The sequence below is a fragment of the Papaver somniferum genome, chromosome 6 (genome assembly GCF_003573695.1).
Source record: "Papaver somniferum cultivar HN1 chromosome 6, ASM357369v1, whole genome shotgun sequence".
Lineage (NCBI taxonomy): Eukaryota > Viridiplantae > Streptophyta > Magnoliopsida > Ranunculales > Papaveraceae > Papaver > Papaver somniferum.
The window spans coordinates 103,564,988-103,581,988 of NC_039363.1; the positions used below are offsets into that span (position 1 = coordinate 103,564,988).

Sequence of the window (17,001 nt, forward strand, 5' to 3'; positions counted from 1 at the left end):
CCTTAAGGAACTTGGCATAAGCAGGAATTTGCCTAATTGCATCTAATAAGGAAGGTTTATGGTAACTTGCTTAAAACCTCCACTATGTCATTAAAGTTCGATTCCTTCTTTGTTGGTACTAATAGCTGAGGAAATGGGGCTCTAGGCATAAAATCAGACCTTTCAGGAACCGAATTCACATCATCAGAAACTTTATCAGTCTCTTCAGCTACTGGTCCTGAGAGGTGAGATCTGAGGGGTGAACTACAGTATGTTCACTATCGGGCATGGTTACCTTATTGTCTACAACTCTACCACTTCTAAGGGTTCTAACAGCATTCAATTGATTCGATGGTTTTGCACCTAATTCATGAACTCCTCTAGGGTTGGGTTGTGTTTGACTAGGAAACTTACCTTTTTCTCTCAAAGAATCACTTATCAGACCAACCTGGGTTTTTAACTCGGAAATAGCCTGACTATTTTCTTGTCCTATCCTGTTACTAGCTTGTAGACTCTGTTCTACGGATAACTGAAATTTTGCAGTTTGCTGAGTTAACAAGGCGAGAGATTCCTCTAAACTTAGGATTTTCTTATCTGACTGATTCTGAAACTGAGCTAGTCCTGAAGGATTCTTAGTATAGCCAAAACCTGGGGGAGCATTAGAATTACTAAACTGACCTTGACTTTGGCCCTTAGACCACGAAAGGTTCGGATGGTTTCTCCAACCAGGATTATAGGTTTCTGAATATGGGTCAATCTTTTGACGGTTATCAAATCTAGTGTTATTATAAAGAGCATTGGCCTGCTCTTCAATATTCTGGCCTTCCCAAAAAGGCTCCACTCTACCACTAGTCTGGCCCACTTCTAAGGCTTCTAACCTTTTTGCTATAGCAGCAATTTTGGCATCTGATTCATAGCCTCCTTCTACCCTATTAACGTTTCCTCTACTTAAAAGAATTGTTTTCTGGGGTGCCCTACTATTTTCCCATTGCTGGGTTTTTTCGGCGATTTATTTCATTAAAAATTCCATCGCCGCATCAACAGTTTGGTTTTCAAATCCACCAGTGCATAGAGACTCAACCATGGTCGTTGTGGAATAATCTAAACCCTCATAAAGGATCTGAACTAGCCTAACCTTTTCTAAACCATGATGAGGACATTGGGATAATAAATCATTGAACCTTTCCAAATACCTATATAAAGATTCTCCCTCTTGTTGTGAAAATGTGCATATTTGCGTCCTAATAGACGATGTTTTGTGCCTAGGGAAAAACTTATTGAAAAAGGCAGATGTAAGTTGTTCATATGTCTCAATTGACTCGGATTCCAAACTATACAGCCACGACTTGGCCTTATCTTTCAGGGAAAATGGGAATAACCTAAGTTTCAAAGCATCATCATCTAAGCCTCTAATTCTTAGAGTACTACAAATTTCCTCAAAAATCCCTAACATGGTAATAAGGGTTTTCATTTTCTTTCCCTAAAAAGATTGGGAGCATCTGTAAGGTCCCAGGTTTCAGTTCATAGGGTGCCTCCGTTTCAGCTAACTTAATACACGAAGGACGAGTAGTCCTAGTTGGATTCAACAAAACTTTTAAAGTTTCCATTTCTGGCGCTATCGGAGAAACATGGATTCTCTCCTCAGTCAAAGGACGTTCAAAAATAGACTCTTCAAAAGTCGGACTTTCTAGATTAAGGTAATCGAGACGCTTCGAACTTCTAGGTTTCTCTTTAACAAATCTACCTAGTGCGTCTCTTTTACGTTCAGGCATACAATAGAATTTTCTAAATTGGAAGGGTAAGCAAACACAGATCAAGGCCGACTCAACCAAATCAAACCTATTGATTTCTAGCAAACAAAAATCATGATGGCTCCACTTAGATTGTTTCTAGACCAGCTTCTAATCCTTCGAACGGGAATTCGTTACAATTTAAGCAAACCCCTCTGTAATCAATCCGAGTTAACATAAGTTGAATAGAGGCGAGGGAAGCTCGGTGGAGATTTGATACCCAAGGCCTCACCGGTATTACAAGGCGGCGCAGTCACGCATTCAACTTACAGAAACCGTCAAGAACTTCGAAGTATGCTTAAAAGAGTAACCAATATTTTTCGAATGACTTTCCTGTTAAGCTCGTTACCCTGTCGGTCTCGTTCTAGTCAAAATTTTAGGCTTAGGTTCGCGTAGGTTACGTGTTCCTAAAGCGGGCAAGAAGAGAACGGTGATGAAATCCGAACCCTTATCTTGTATGGCCAGGCCTTTCCCTTTACTAGAAAATAAAAGTTCGTACTCAATCCTCAACATATATGCATACGAAGGAGTCCGTAACTCGCTGACAGGGGATTCGCGAGTGTTTAGAATCTTACCTCCCGTTCCAGACGGGGGATGAATCGGTTGTAGTCGACTCAGGCCACTGACTCCGATGTCTAGTGTACGAACCCAAGGTGCAGAGACAATATCGTAATTGTCCTCCTTCTTTGCAAACAGTTTATATATAAAGTACCATTCCGTAGGGTAATAAAAAAAATGTCCCAAAGTCCAAAAGTCCAAGAAAATAAAGAAAAATTACAAAAATAATAAACCCTAATACAGTTTTTTTTTTTTAAAAATAAAATAAACAAACCCTAAAATAAAATTATCTTCTTTTCTGTTCTTTTTGCTTTAATCTTTAGCTCCAAGTCTTTATGAAATCACCAAACTCCTTGGCTCAATTTCCTTTATGATCCAGAACCTGTAGACACAAGATAAATACCCAAAAACATAAAAAAAGACAAAAAAAATAAATAAATAAATAAATCTAAAACCCTAAAAACAAGTCCGCGTCGGCGGCGCCAAAAATTGATGTGATTTGTAGATGATGGTAAAAGTGGTTCGATTCTCAGACGTGAAGGATATTAATTAGACTTAAATTCTAATATTAAAATAGAAAACTTACTAAATTTTTTAGCAAACTCAATCAAAGATGATATCAATATTAAAAGAAACACTGAGGCTAAGATTCCACTATTTTCCAAGTTCAAAGTGATTAAACCAATACTTATAATTATGCAATTTTCTCGTTTAATTTGATTCTAAAATATTGTAACAAGTAGATTTTCAAAAGTAGTAATTGTAAATACCAAGTATGAAGCATCAAAAGTCTTAAAACTAAGCATACTCCATCAAAATAGATCACAATCACTCAAATAAAAATCATATTCAATAATAGTTCAAGGAAAATAATCATATAATTATTGCAAATACAAAGATAAAATAGAATATACCGCTTTTTGTTGGAAAAATAGTTTCCTCTATCGCCTCAACAATGGGGTTTAGCTCCTCATATTAATCATGATCTCAAAATATGTGTTTGTTGCTCGAAAGATGATTAAAAGAGTGAAAAGTAATAACACAAACTGTTTGCAACAGTGTATTGGTGTTGTAAAACAGTTGTTACAATGGAACTGTTACAGAAAACTGTTGTAAATACTGTTGCTTTTTCGCTGATGTTAAGACCCCAGAAACGACTGTCTTCAATGGCCTTTTGTTCTTCGTGTTCTTCCTTGTGCACCAGCAGAGTCGATTTCCTGCAACTCGATCTCTGGAGCTCTGTGGTGTTCTAAACTTCTCCTAAGGTTTCGTTCCCTCTCTGTTTCGGTCCCAGCATCCTATTTATATACACAGCAACCAAAAATACCGATTAAATCTCTAGTTTCTTTTCCAAAAAGGTCACGGCTTTTCTTCCCTGTTTTGATTAAAACTCTCATTAGTAAATATAGGATATGATCCTATGCGTCCATATACTCTCTCAATCATTCACGTATCTTCCCAAATCATCAACATACTCGACAATGTTTCCACGTACTTTCCAAAAGCAAAGCCAATAAACCCGAGAATATATCCCTTCTCTGTTTTCTTTGAGAACGAACTCTCTTAAAAACTCTCTTACTATCGCTGGTTTGTCGCCAATACTCATTATCAATCCAAGTTTATCCATTCCCATGAATATCTATCGCACTGTCTTGCTCCAAAACGATGTTGCAACGAGTTTCTCGCCAAAAAGCAAAAATTCAAATGTAGAAGATGACGCCGCTTATCCTGCTGCTGGGTGATTTTAACACTTAGGGTGTCTTGGGTGTAAATAACAAGTAGGTGTCCCTTAGTAATTGAGTGCCCCTTAGTAGTTGAGTGCCCCTTATCCAAATAAAGGGTGTCTTTAGTGATTTCCTCCCACGAGCGCAAATACCACTTTTTTTAGCCAATTTTCGCGCAAAAGCTTATTTCTCCAAAAACACCTACAAAAACATAAAATAATCAAATAAGTATAAAAGCGAGCACTAACGATACACATAATTGAGATCAAAATAGACACATAAATGTGTCTATCACCTAAACACACATGCCCCATAACACGTTGTGATATATGAAACCATTAAGATTAATATTGCAAAATCATCTTCCAAATCAACTTTAGATTTTAAATGAATAAATCTAAAAACATTGCAAGATGAAAAACGTTGGAAATAGCTATGTGTACTCACAATAATGGTTATTCCAAACCCTAGTTATCCTTCTTAAAACACAAGAATAAAATCTCATAAGAAGTTTCCTAGACATTAAGGCCTCTAAAAAATTCTTTATCGTCCCCGAACTCCTTGTCGTCAACAACCATTGGAACATAAGGTTCATGAAGAAAGGAGTCAATTCCAACAAACCTTATAGACTGATGCCGGCCTTCTGAATTTCGAGAGTCCTCAAAACAATATCCTTTATTTGCTTAATCTCCTTTCTAGTTTCAATCAACTCTTCAAGAACATGCCAAAAAACTTCTGAAGATTTGAAGGAACATCCCTTGGTTTCCTTACATTCCTTCTTTTTCTTTTCAAAGTTGAACAGGAGATTTAACCTTTTCCTTCATGATTGATGGCTTAACAATCATATTAACATCTTTTCCATCAGAAGACATAATGCTTGGATTCTCCATACAAGTATGAGATTGTGGGAGGAATTAACAAACCAGACTCAACAAGCAATCTTGTGATAAAAAGAGTTTTTCATAGAAAGAAAAAGGAATGTAGGGTTACATCACCTTTATAAACTAAAAAGGATTCACGTACACACAACTCACAACCCTAAAGAAGGCAGAATTGTCGATATTAAACATCTTTTATTAATCAAACAGGGAAAGTCCTTTCAATATCAATTAGATATGAAAGATGGAAGAGTTCCAAAAACGAGAAAACAAGACTAAAAAGACGAAATACAAAATCTTTTTCTCTCCTTCGTAAAGCCTGAAGTGTGCAAACTCTTGTTTCTTTTGAATAAGGCACATGAGACAAGATACACAACCAACACAATTAAGTTGTGCTGGGTTGAATAATATTCTGTCCACCATATCCTTCTTGGATGAAATTCTTAGAACCCTATTTCACATACTGTTTAGACCGTATTATTTTCTCTAGAGGTCTAGACATATCTTTGGAAATTAACTTCTTTGGAAAAGAGATAAGATTACATACCTCAGTCGACTTCTGAACAAATTTGAGCTTTTTTGCTAATCGATTTGCTCTCCGTTTTAGTTTATTGACATATATTATCTTATGTTTGTACTTGAAACAACTTGAGAGTTCATGACCCTTGAGAGTACAAAAGAGAGGATGATTCAGATGTCATGGCTGTGCAAGCTTCCAGACACAAGGTATAATCTGAAACAAAATAAGAAAAATTTCCAGTAGACAAAGAGAAATCCATTTTATCCTCCAAGGTGGTTGAAGTTTCTCCCGGAAGAATATCGAGGTTGATGTACGTATTGCTACAATTATCAAAATAAATATTTTCACAGAGGAGTGCAACACTTGATTTTTCATCTTCGTTAGAGTCATAGTGATCAGACATTTCATCGAGAGTTGCACCAAGACCTTTGTTTCCATTGTACTTTTTACGATTTGGACACTCATTTGCAAAATGACCAAAGCCTTTACACTTGATGCACTGTGGCATATCCTCGTCATCAGTATATCATCAGTATCCTTATTTTTAGGAGGAACACGATTATGAGGTTTAACTGATGACTTAGGTTTGTCTTTGGTGAACTGTTTACTTCTCTTCAAAAGAAGATCTCTAAACTGTCTTGTGATCAAAAAGACTGACTGGTCAAGATCTTCATCTGATGAATCAGTCTCAGATGGATCATCTCCAGAGATGCCAATACTTTTACTTTTATCAAGTAATTTAGTGTTCTTTTATGCCTTGAAAGTAATATCTTTTCCAAATTTGGATGTATGCTCATGATCAAAGATCTTTAACTTCCCAACCAAGGTGTTTCTGGAAAGTGTGTTGAGGTTATTGTTAGAGCATTGCTCGGTCGAACTCGCATGCGTTTCTATCTCAAGCATGTTTGTCAATGTTAGTGATCAAAACTATAAGTCTTGATTTCTAGTATATTATAGCTAAGTCTCGGACTAGGATAGAAAGTGTAGTTGAGCTCAAAGACTTCATGGCGATTCATCATAAAAGTAGAAGAACTACTCAAGGAACCGGTGGAACTTCTCGATAAAAAGGTATGTGAAGACTTGAACTTATCTATCACTCAAAAGTCTATCTACTCTATCTCCTACTCTATGAGACAAGAAGTCGTATGCTATATATATAGACTTGGATTATACACATTTGGTATTTCGAGACGAGTATACCTCGCCTATCTATATCTCAAAATATGTGTTGGTAAGCTTTTATCTTCAATCAAGTTTATCTTTACCATGTGACGAAAGTCATGTTATGTTTCAATCATCTTGAAAATTGTTTTGACGAGAAATGGTGTAACAACTATATAACGTCCTCTAAGAATGTTTCAATGATTGAAATGAGAGTTTAGATACATAACCAATGGTGGATGTAAGAATTGTTGTGGAAACACATTTATGTATAAATCCTATTCCTTGAACCAAAGTTTGCGAACTTTGTTGATCAAGAGAACCGGAAGTATGGCGTGAGCCAAGTCTGCGAACCCAGTCCGCGAACTGCCAAAGTTCTCAAAACCGAGAATTTCTGTTGGAGTTGACAAACTACTTGCGTGAAACTAAGTCCGCGAACCCAGTCCGCGAACCGGCGAAGTTCTCATACCCGAGAATTTCTATTGGAGTTTGTAAACTCTACCCGGTAACTTAAGTCCGCGAACCTAGTCTGCGAACTTGAGAAGGTTATATATCTCAAGATGATTTCTGAACTTAAACTTAAAAATATTAAGGAATGCGGTTTGCAAACCGTGGCTATAAAAATTCATGAACCGATTCGAGTGAATCAAATCATCTTTGCTTCAATTGTGTCTTGTGTAGTACATAAGATTTCCTTGCAATTGAACAACTCTCTAACTAGTTCATTTGAACTAGTTATGGTGAAGAAGAACATGGTTGATATGAAATGCTCATATGACTAACCATTTGGTTAACTATTGTTGAACCAACAAGTGCATACGTTTGGGTACGGTTAACAAACCTAGAAGCGTGCATTGTCAAGTGTGTATAATAAGCTAAGTTTTCGATCTAACGGTTGAGAAATATTAGCTTGAATCTAAATCAGGTTTTCATCTACCGGTGAATATTGAATGCTTTGTTACTAAGCTAACATTGATTGAAAACCCTAATTTGAAAGCCTATATAAAGGAGACATCTAGTATTGTGCAAAACTAATCCCTACACCTTACGTGTGATACTAGTTTGCATACTAGAGTCGATTCTCCTTTAACCTTTGGTTTTGTTCTTCTAAAACCATGTTAACGACTTAAACACTTCATTGGGATTGTGATCCAGACCGATACTACTTATATCGTAGTTGTGTGATCTGATATTGCATCTTCTATCATACGAGTACAATCAGATTGATTGGCTTGAGATTGATATCTCCGATAGGCAAGATATAAAAAGTAATCACAAACATCTTCGTCTCATTGTGTGTGATTCCACAACATCTTGTTTCCCTACCATACGATTAAGATTGTTGTGAGGTGATTGATAACTAAAGGTTGTTCTTCGGGAATATAAGACCGGATTATCAATTGGTTCTTGGTCACCTTGATTATTATCAAAAGACGGAACAAAACCTTTAGGGTTTATCTGTGGGAGACAGATTGATCCTTTGATAGACTTGTCTGTATGAGACAGATTTGTTTATTGTCAAAGCCTGCGATTTTGGGTCGTAGCAACTCTTAGTTGTGGGTGAGATCAGCTAAGGGAATCAAGTGCGCAGTATCCTGCTGGGATCAGAGGCGTAGATAATTATACCTTGGATCAGTGGGAGATTGATTGGGGTTAAACTACAGTCCAGTCCGAAGTTATCTTGGAGTAGGCTAGTGTCTGTAGCGGCTTAATACAGTGTGTGTTCAATCTGTACTAGGTCCCAGGATTTTTTGCATTTGTGGTTTCCTTGTTAACAAAATTTCTGGTGTTTGTGTTATTTCAATTTCCGCATTATATTGTTTATCTTTATAATTGAAATAATATAGGTTGTGCGTTGAAGTTCAATCAATTAGAATATCCGACCTTACGGTTGTTGATTTCATTGATTGACACTTGGATATTGGTCTTTGGTACCATCCAAGTTATTCCTTGTGTTTGATTAAAGACTCGCTGATTTCTATTGGTTCGAGTAAATCAAAACAAGAGAGAGATAATAAATCCTTGAGATACTTTTACCTAGATTGAGTCTGCCTGTCTAGTTGATTCTCTAGAAAGTATTTCGGAGTTAGTCCACACAGATTGCTAAGCAAAATATTGGGTGGTGTTGTTAGACCCTCACTTTTTCAATTGGTATCAGAGCAGGCAAACACGTTCAAAACCTTACAAGTCTATGTTTGTAGCAATCTGACTCTATAGATAAGAGCATCTCTGATAACGCAACATCAGTTTAGAGGATTTCAGATATGTTTCAAAGACCTGAAACTTCTGAGAAAATCCCTTACTCTCGTCCATCAACTGAATCTACATTCAATTGGGAAAAATCTCTTGATGAACGGTTGGATGATTCAGACGATAGTGATTCAGAAGAAGGACAGAGTATTGATGAGGAAGTCTCTCAATATATCAAGTTTTTTGACCGTGCTTTGAAAGAAATGAAGTCGACAACTTGCTTGAAAAAAATACATGGGTCCTCTTTGTCAAGAAAACAGGAAGTTGAGAAAACTCTTTAAAGGTTATGATAGTGGGTACAGGCTCTTACAATCTACCGTTAAAGATCACAAAGAAGAATTTTTCTCAAAAAGGATCGAATGTGATAACCTTCTTCGAAATCTCTTCATGTTGAAAGAAAGACTTGCAGAAACCGAAGCAAGATGTGAATCTCAACAAAAATGTTTTAACGACAAAGAACGCAGTCTTCTTGCCAAAGAAAAATCCTTGGAGACTAAACTTGCAGCTGCCCTTAATAAAATAAATTCACTAGAAGTGAGTCTAGAAAAATTCAATTCTATCTCCACAAAATTAACTTCTATGCTTGGAGCATGTAAAGAACATCGTGATACACGTGGTCTGGGCTATAAAGGAATAAACGCTCCAAAAACTGGTAAGATCAATTTTCGTAAAGCTTGTGATAATTCTTCATGTGAAAAACCCTTAGCACTCTGCAATGATTCTAAAAAACAGGATTCTACTCCTTCTAAAACTTCTCGCAATAGAACAGTTAAAAGTAATTCCTTTAACTGCTATTATTGTGGAAATAAAGGACATTCTGTGCAAAGATGTCGTTATCGGTTGAGGAATGAAAAACTTCATAACATTCTTGCATGGATGTCTAAGGAAGTTATTAAACCGGTTTCCCACGTTGTTGGAGTAAAAGGCATTTTGAACACTCGAAGAATGCATTGTGATAAGTCCCTTCTTAATTGCATGTTCAAAACGAAAAATGCCTACAATAATAGAAAAAAAGAGTGGCAAAAGAATGACTGTGCAAGTAAATCACCCTGACAAAAGAAAAAGGCATAGGAGAAGGAAAGAAAAGTTAAGTTCCTCTTCACTCCCTGAAGGAAGCTGCAATTCCAAGACTTCTGCTCCAGACTTCATTCATATTAATAATCGAGTCTCAGAATTGAAAATCAGCGTAAATTCAAACGGAGCATCAAGAAAACATGGAAAACAGGTACTCCTATCTCTTCTCTTGATAACACTTCTTTTTATATGACATGTAAGTTTTCTCTAAACACCTGTGAAAAGGAAAAAGAGGAAGAAGTGAATATTGATGAGCAAGATGCTCATCTTATTACACCATGACTGCTTTAGTATGCATCCCTCTTTTTACTTTAAAGAAGGATGCTCATGAGTCTCAAAAAAGTTGTCTTGAGAAATCCGTCAAGGTTATTTTGTGTCGAAGGTCATTTTCTTTTCTTTTAAGTGTTTCTATTCCTAGTGTCTGCCTCTCAGAATTTCAATCTCGAAATCGCTTCGTGCAATTGGGCTTCTACGGGTCTCACATAGGCTTTGACCTAATAGTACACGTACCAAACCCACACAGACTTCACGGTCTCTAGGGTTTATTTGGAATACCTTAAATACTGTATTCCATAAGATGAAAAGATTCTACTGAATTCTTTTAGCATCTGCACAATGGATACAAGCAACAAGATTGATGAAGACGAGAAGGGCAAAACCAATGAGTTGAGTCCAGTTTCCATTACATGCTTTCAAGTTGTTGATCATGAAAACAAACTACCAGTTCAGATGTCATCACAGCTGGTAGGAAACCATCTTCGATACTTTGAAGTAGTTCGTGAACAACTCAGGATTGCAACAAGGAATCTTGATTTTCTGAAGAACAAACTGAAGAAAGCAATTGATGAACTTGTCCATGTTCAATCTCTAGTTGCTGACAGGGTTTAGGATGTTTCAAATCTTTTTTTTGTTGCTGCCTAGTATGTCTTCTTTTTGGCTTAGTTGGAAGAATAACTAGTGCTTGAATATCAATGATTGTGACTACACATAGCTATTATGTTTCATCTTTTTGTTCTTTTTTAGGTTTATTTGGTTTAAATTCTAAAAATATTTGGAGGATGATGTTTTTGCAGTATTAATATTTATTGTTTGATATATTGCAATTTGTTATGGGATATTGGTGTTTACGTCCGTGAACTATGTTTGTCCCATACTCTGTCAAAAGTAAATTCGTTTGTGATCGGTATTCACATACTGGTAAAATAATGAATATACTTTTGAAAAATACAAAATTTAAGCCTATATTGTCAAATATTTGATGGAAGATAGGTTAAAATCTTTTGTTTTCAAGGATTATATCTATTAATTTCGTTATGCAAATAGTGACTGAAGATAGAATGAGTCCTTGTGTATTCCGTAGTATTGATCATCCCTGATCCATAATTTTATGTATAAATGTGAGGCTCCGTAATGCATCTTATGTTGAGCACTATACAACCGAGTTGATTTATTAGCTTAGTTGGTGTTCCATGAGATACGTTATGTCGAGCACATTGAACTAAATTAATCACGTTGTTTGGTTACTTAGTTATTGCTCCGTAAGATTTCTTATGTCGAGCAAAACAAATGACAATTAAATTGATTAATTTTGTAATTAGTTTGGATGTGTATTCCAATTAGATTAATTATGGGTTCTCTTTTAATTAATCAAGTTGAGTATTTTCTTGTCTCCATAAGTTCTCTTATGTTGAGCATAATCCATTGAAGTCTTGTGATTAATTTGATTGAGTTTTTTGGATATAAAAAATCATTCTCGTGGTTTTTGGTGTCAAATAAAATCCTTCTTTTCTTTTGAAATTAAGGTCGCTCGTGTTTTTCTTTCGGGAATGACATCAAATGGGGGAGAGTTCTTTTGAACTTGTGCTTAATGGTAATATCTTGAGGGGAGTGCGGTTGTGGAATATTAGAGGGGTTATCTTGTATCTTTAAACTCCTTGATGAATGCATTTAGCTTCGGTTTTATGATTGCATCTAAATTAGTTGGTGTGTATTTTTATTTTAGTCATGAAATGTCTCTTTCGGAAATTTCATTATGATTTCGTTCTTGTACCTTTGCCAATTTTATTGACAAAAAGGGGAGAATTAATATGTAGTTCATAATACAAATACATATGGTTTTCGGATCATTATGTAAGGGGGAGTGGTTTCCATGTGAGATGGAGTATTGACTAAGGGGGAGTGATACATATCACCATAGTATTATTATTGAAGTTGTGATACAATTGAACTTTGACGCTGTGTAATAATACTATGACACTATATAACAATGACCGAGAACTATGTTTTCTCATTGTTATAGCTACGGATCTTCAACAACGGTGATGCTAAACTTACAACCTTTGGGATCATTGGAGTACTTGGAAGTGACAAAGATTTCGAGGAATGTTGAAGATTAGACATGTGGAATAGGAGCTACTAAAGTTTCTTTATCTTTTTTGTATTCCATATATACTGATATTTTTGTCACTAAAATTGACAAAGGTGGAGATTGTTAGAGCATTGCTCGGTCGAACTCGCATGAATTACTATCTCAAGCATGTTTGTCAATGTTAGTGATCAAAACTATAAGTCTTGGTTTCTAGTCCATTATAGCTAAGTCTCAGACTAGGATAGAAAGTGTAGTTGAGCTCAAGGACTTCATGGCGATTCATCATACAAGTAGAAGAACTACTCAAGGAACCGGTGGAACTTCTCGACAAAAAGGTATGTGAATACTTGAACTTATCTATCACTCAAAAGTCTATCTACTCTATCTCCTACTCTATGAGACAAGAAGTCGTATGCTATATATATAGACTTGGATTATACACATTTGGTATTTCGAGCCGAGTATACCTCGCCTATCTATATCTCGAAATATATGTTGGTAAGCTTTTCGATTCAATCAAGTTTATCTTTACCATGTGACGAAAGTCATGTTATGTTTCAATCATCTTGAAAATTGCTTTGACGAGAAATGGTATAACAACTATATAATGTCCTCTAAGAATGTTTTGATGATTGAACTGAGAGTTTAGATTACATAAACAATGGTGGACATAAGCATTGTTGTGGAAACACATTTATGTATAAGTCCTATTCCTTGAACCAAAGTTTGCGAACTTTGTTGATCAAGAGAACCGGAAGAATGGCGTGAGCCAAGTTCGCGAACTGCCAAAGTTGTCAAACCCGAGAATTTCTGCTGGAGTTGACAAACTACTTGCGTGAAGCTAAGTCCACGAACTCACTCCGCGAACCCTTTTCGTGAACCGGCGAAGTTCTCATACCCGAGAATTTATGCTGGAGTTTGTAAACTCTACCCGATAACTTAAGTCCGCGAACCTAGTCTGCGAACTTGAGAAGGTTGTATATCTAAAGATGATTTCTGAACTTAAACTTAAAACATACTAAGGAATGCAGTTTGCAAACCGTGGATATAAAAGTTCATGAACCGATTCGAGTGATTCAAATCATCTTTGCTTCAATTATGTCTTGTGTAGTACATAAGATTTCCTTGCAATTGAAAAAAATCTCTAACTAGTTCATTTGAAGTCATTTGAACTAGTTATGGTGAAGAAGAACATGGTTGATATGAAATGCTCATATGGAAACCATTTGGTTAACTATTGTTGAACTAAAATGCATCATTTGGGTACGGTTAACAAACCTAGAAGCGTGCATTGTCAAGTGTGTATAACAAGATAAGTTTTCGATCTAAGGGTTGAGAAATATTAGCTTGAATCTAAATCAGGTTTTCATCTAACGATGAATATTGAATGCTTTGTTACTAAGCTAACATTGATTGCAAACCCTGATTTGAAAGACTTTATAAAGGAGACATCTAGTATTGTGAAAAGATAATCCCCACACCTTATGTGTGATACTAGTTTGCATACTAGAGTCGATTCTCCTTTAACCTTTGGTTTTCTTCTTCTAAAACCAGGTTAACGACTTAAACACTTCATTGGGATTGTGAAGCCAGACCGATACTACTTTTATCGTAGTTGTGTGATCTGATCTTGCATCTTCTATCGTACGAGTACAATCAGATTGATTGGCTTGAGATTGATATCTCCGATAGGCAAGATATAAAAAGTAATCACAAACATCTTCGTCTCATTGTGTGTGATTCCACAACATCTTGTTTCCCTACCATACGATTAAGATTGTTGTGAGGTGATTGATAACTAAAGGTTGTTCTTCGGGAATATAAGACCGGATTATCAATTGGTTCTTGGTCACCTTGATTATTATCAAAAGACGGAACAAAACCTTTAGGGTTTATCTGTGGGAGACAGATTGATCCTTTGATAGACTTGTCTGTATGAGACAGATTTGTTTATTGTCAAAGCCTGCGATTTTGGGTCGTAGCAACTCTTAGTTGTGGGTGAGATCAGCTAAGGGAATCAAGTGCGCAGTATCCTGCTGGGATCAGAGGCGTAGATAATTATACCTTGGATCAGTGGGAGATTGATTGGGGTTAAACTACAGTCCAGTCCGAAGTTATCTTGGAGTAGGCTAGTGTCTGTAGCGGCTTAATACAGTGTGTGTTCAATCTGTACTAGGTCCCAGGATTTTTTGCATTTGTGGTTTCCTTGTTAACAAAATTTCTGGTGTTTGTGTTATTTCAATTTCCGCATTATATTGTTTATCTTTATAATTGAAATAATATAGGTTGTGCGTTGAAGTTCAATCAATTAGAATATCCGACCTTACGGTTGTTGATTTCATTGATTGACACTTGGATATTGGTCTTTGGTACCATCCAAGTTATTCCTTGTGTTTGATTAAAGACTCGCTGATTTCTATTGGTTCGAGTAAATCAAAACAAGAGAGAGATATTAACTCCTTGAGATACTTTTACCTAGATTGAGTCTGACTGTCTAGTTGATTCTCTAGAAAATATTTCGGAGTTAGTCCATACAGATTTCTAAGCGAAATACTGGGTGGTGTTGTTAGACCCTCGTTTTTTCAGTTATTTCCTTAAACGATGGCATGCTTCTTAGAATCGTATTTGGCTGGCAACGATCTGAGAATTTTCATCACAATATCCTTTTCAGGAATAGTTTTACCCCATGCAAAAGATGCATTAACAATTTCAGACACTTTGTGATTAAACTCATAAAATGAATCCTCGTCATCCATACGAAGGTTTTCCCAATCAGAACATAGGTTTTGAAGCCTAGATTCTTTCTCAGAGGAATTTCCTTTGAATACAGTTTCTAAGATATCCCACGCATCTTTAGACCGAGTGCACGTAGTAACATGGTGCTGAAGATCTAGGGTAATGACATCTATGATATCATTTAAACCGTCAGAGTTCTGCTTTGCAGCGAGAATCTCGTTAGGTTCGTATCTACCAATATCCTTTGCAATAGATACACCGTCTAATGTAACCATTGGAGGATCATAGCCATTAACAACATAAACCCATGTTTGAAAATCACGCGCTTGAAGAAAGGCACACATACCAATTTTCCACCATGAGTAATTTGAGCCATCGAAGACTGGTGATATATTTATAGAGATAGCACCTCTGTCCATAGAGTCAGATCGCTACAAACACGGACTTATGGGGTCTTAAACATGTTTGCTTGCTCTGATACCAATTGAAAAAGCGGGGGTCTAACAACCACACCCAATATTTTGCTTAGCAATCTGTATGGACAACTCCAATATAATTCCAAGAGAATCAACTAGACAGTCAGACTCAATCAATGTAAATATATCCAAGAGTGGTGTCTCTGTTTCACAATGTAATCAGCAAATCAAACAAAAAGAAATCTGTGAGTCTGATTATTATGTGAAACAACTTGAATGGTACCAAAGACCAATGTTCAAGTGTCAATCAATTTATATCAACAACCAAAAGTTGGATTATCTAATTGATTGAACTACGCACAACCTGTGATATTTCTATTATATAACAAAATATAATGCGAAAAAAAATAACATAGACACCAGAAATTTTGTTAACGAGGAAACCGCAAATGCAGAAAAACCCCGGGAGCTAGTACAGATTTCAACACCACACTGTATTAAGCCGTTATAGACACTAGCCTACTCCAAGTTAACTTCGGACTGGAATGTAGTTGAGCCCTAACCAATCTCACACTGATAAAAGTACAATTGTGCTCCTTACGTCTCTGAATCCCAGCAGGACTCTACGCACTTGATTCCCTTAGCTGATCTCACCCACAACTAAGAGTTGGTACAACCCAAAGTCGAAGACTTGATAAACAAATTTGTCTCACACGGAAAAGTCTATAGAATGGATAAATTTGTCTCCCAAAGATAAACCTATGAGTTTTGTTCCGTCTTTTGATAAATCGAGGTGAACAGGAACTAATTGATATACCAGACTTATATTCCCGAAGAACAGCCTAGAAATATCAAACACCTCACAGTAATCTTAATCGTATGGTAGCGAAACAAGATATCGTGGAATCACAAAAGATGAGATGAAGATGTTTGTGACTACTTTTATCTTGCCTATCAGAGATTAAATCTCGAGACAATCTTAGAGAATAGTAATCAATCACGATAGACAACATCAAGATCATATAATTGCAACTACAGAGAAAATAGTTGGGTTTGGCTTCACAATCTCAATGAAGTCTTCAAGTCGTTAACCTACACGGTTTCGTGAAAAACCTAAGGTTAAAGGAGAATCGACTCTAGTTGCAACTAACATCTCACAGGAGGTGTGGGGATTAGGTTTCCCAGGTTCTAGAGTTCTCCTTTATATAGTCTTCGAATCAGGGTTTGCAATAAATGTTACCTTGGTAACAAAGCATTCAATAGTCACCGTTATATGAAAACCTGATTAGACTCAAGCTAATATCTTTCAACCGTTAGATCGAACTTAGCTTGTTATACACAAATGAAATGTACCTTCATTTAGATATGAGTAATTGTACCTAAACGTGTATACCTTGTTGGCTCAACAATAGTTAACTGAAGTTAGCCATATGAACACTTTCATATCAACTATATTCATCTTAACCATAACTTGTTCAAATGACTCAAATGAAACTAGTTCTAGAGTTGTTCAATTGTTTATATTCTCATAGAAGTATACAAGACAC

The 17,001-nt window shown here is 36.2% G+C and overlaps 1 pseudogene; it reads left to right on the forward strand.

Annotated features, from left to right (window-relative positions):
- The first annotated feature begins 1,121 nt into the window (after positions 1-1,121).
- LOC113292010 lies at positions 1,122-1,221 on the forward strand (annotated as a pseudogene).
- Positions 1,222-17,001: the final 15,780 nt, after the last annotated feature.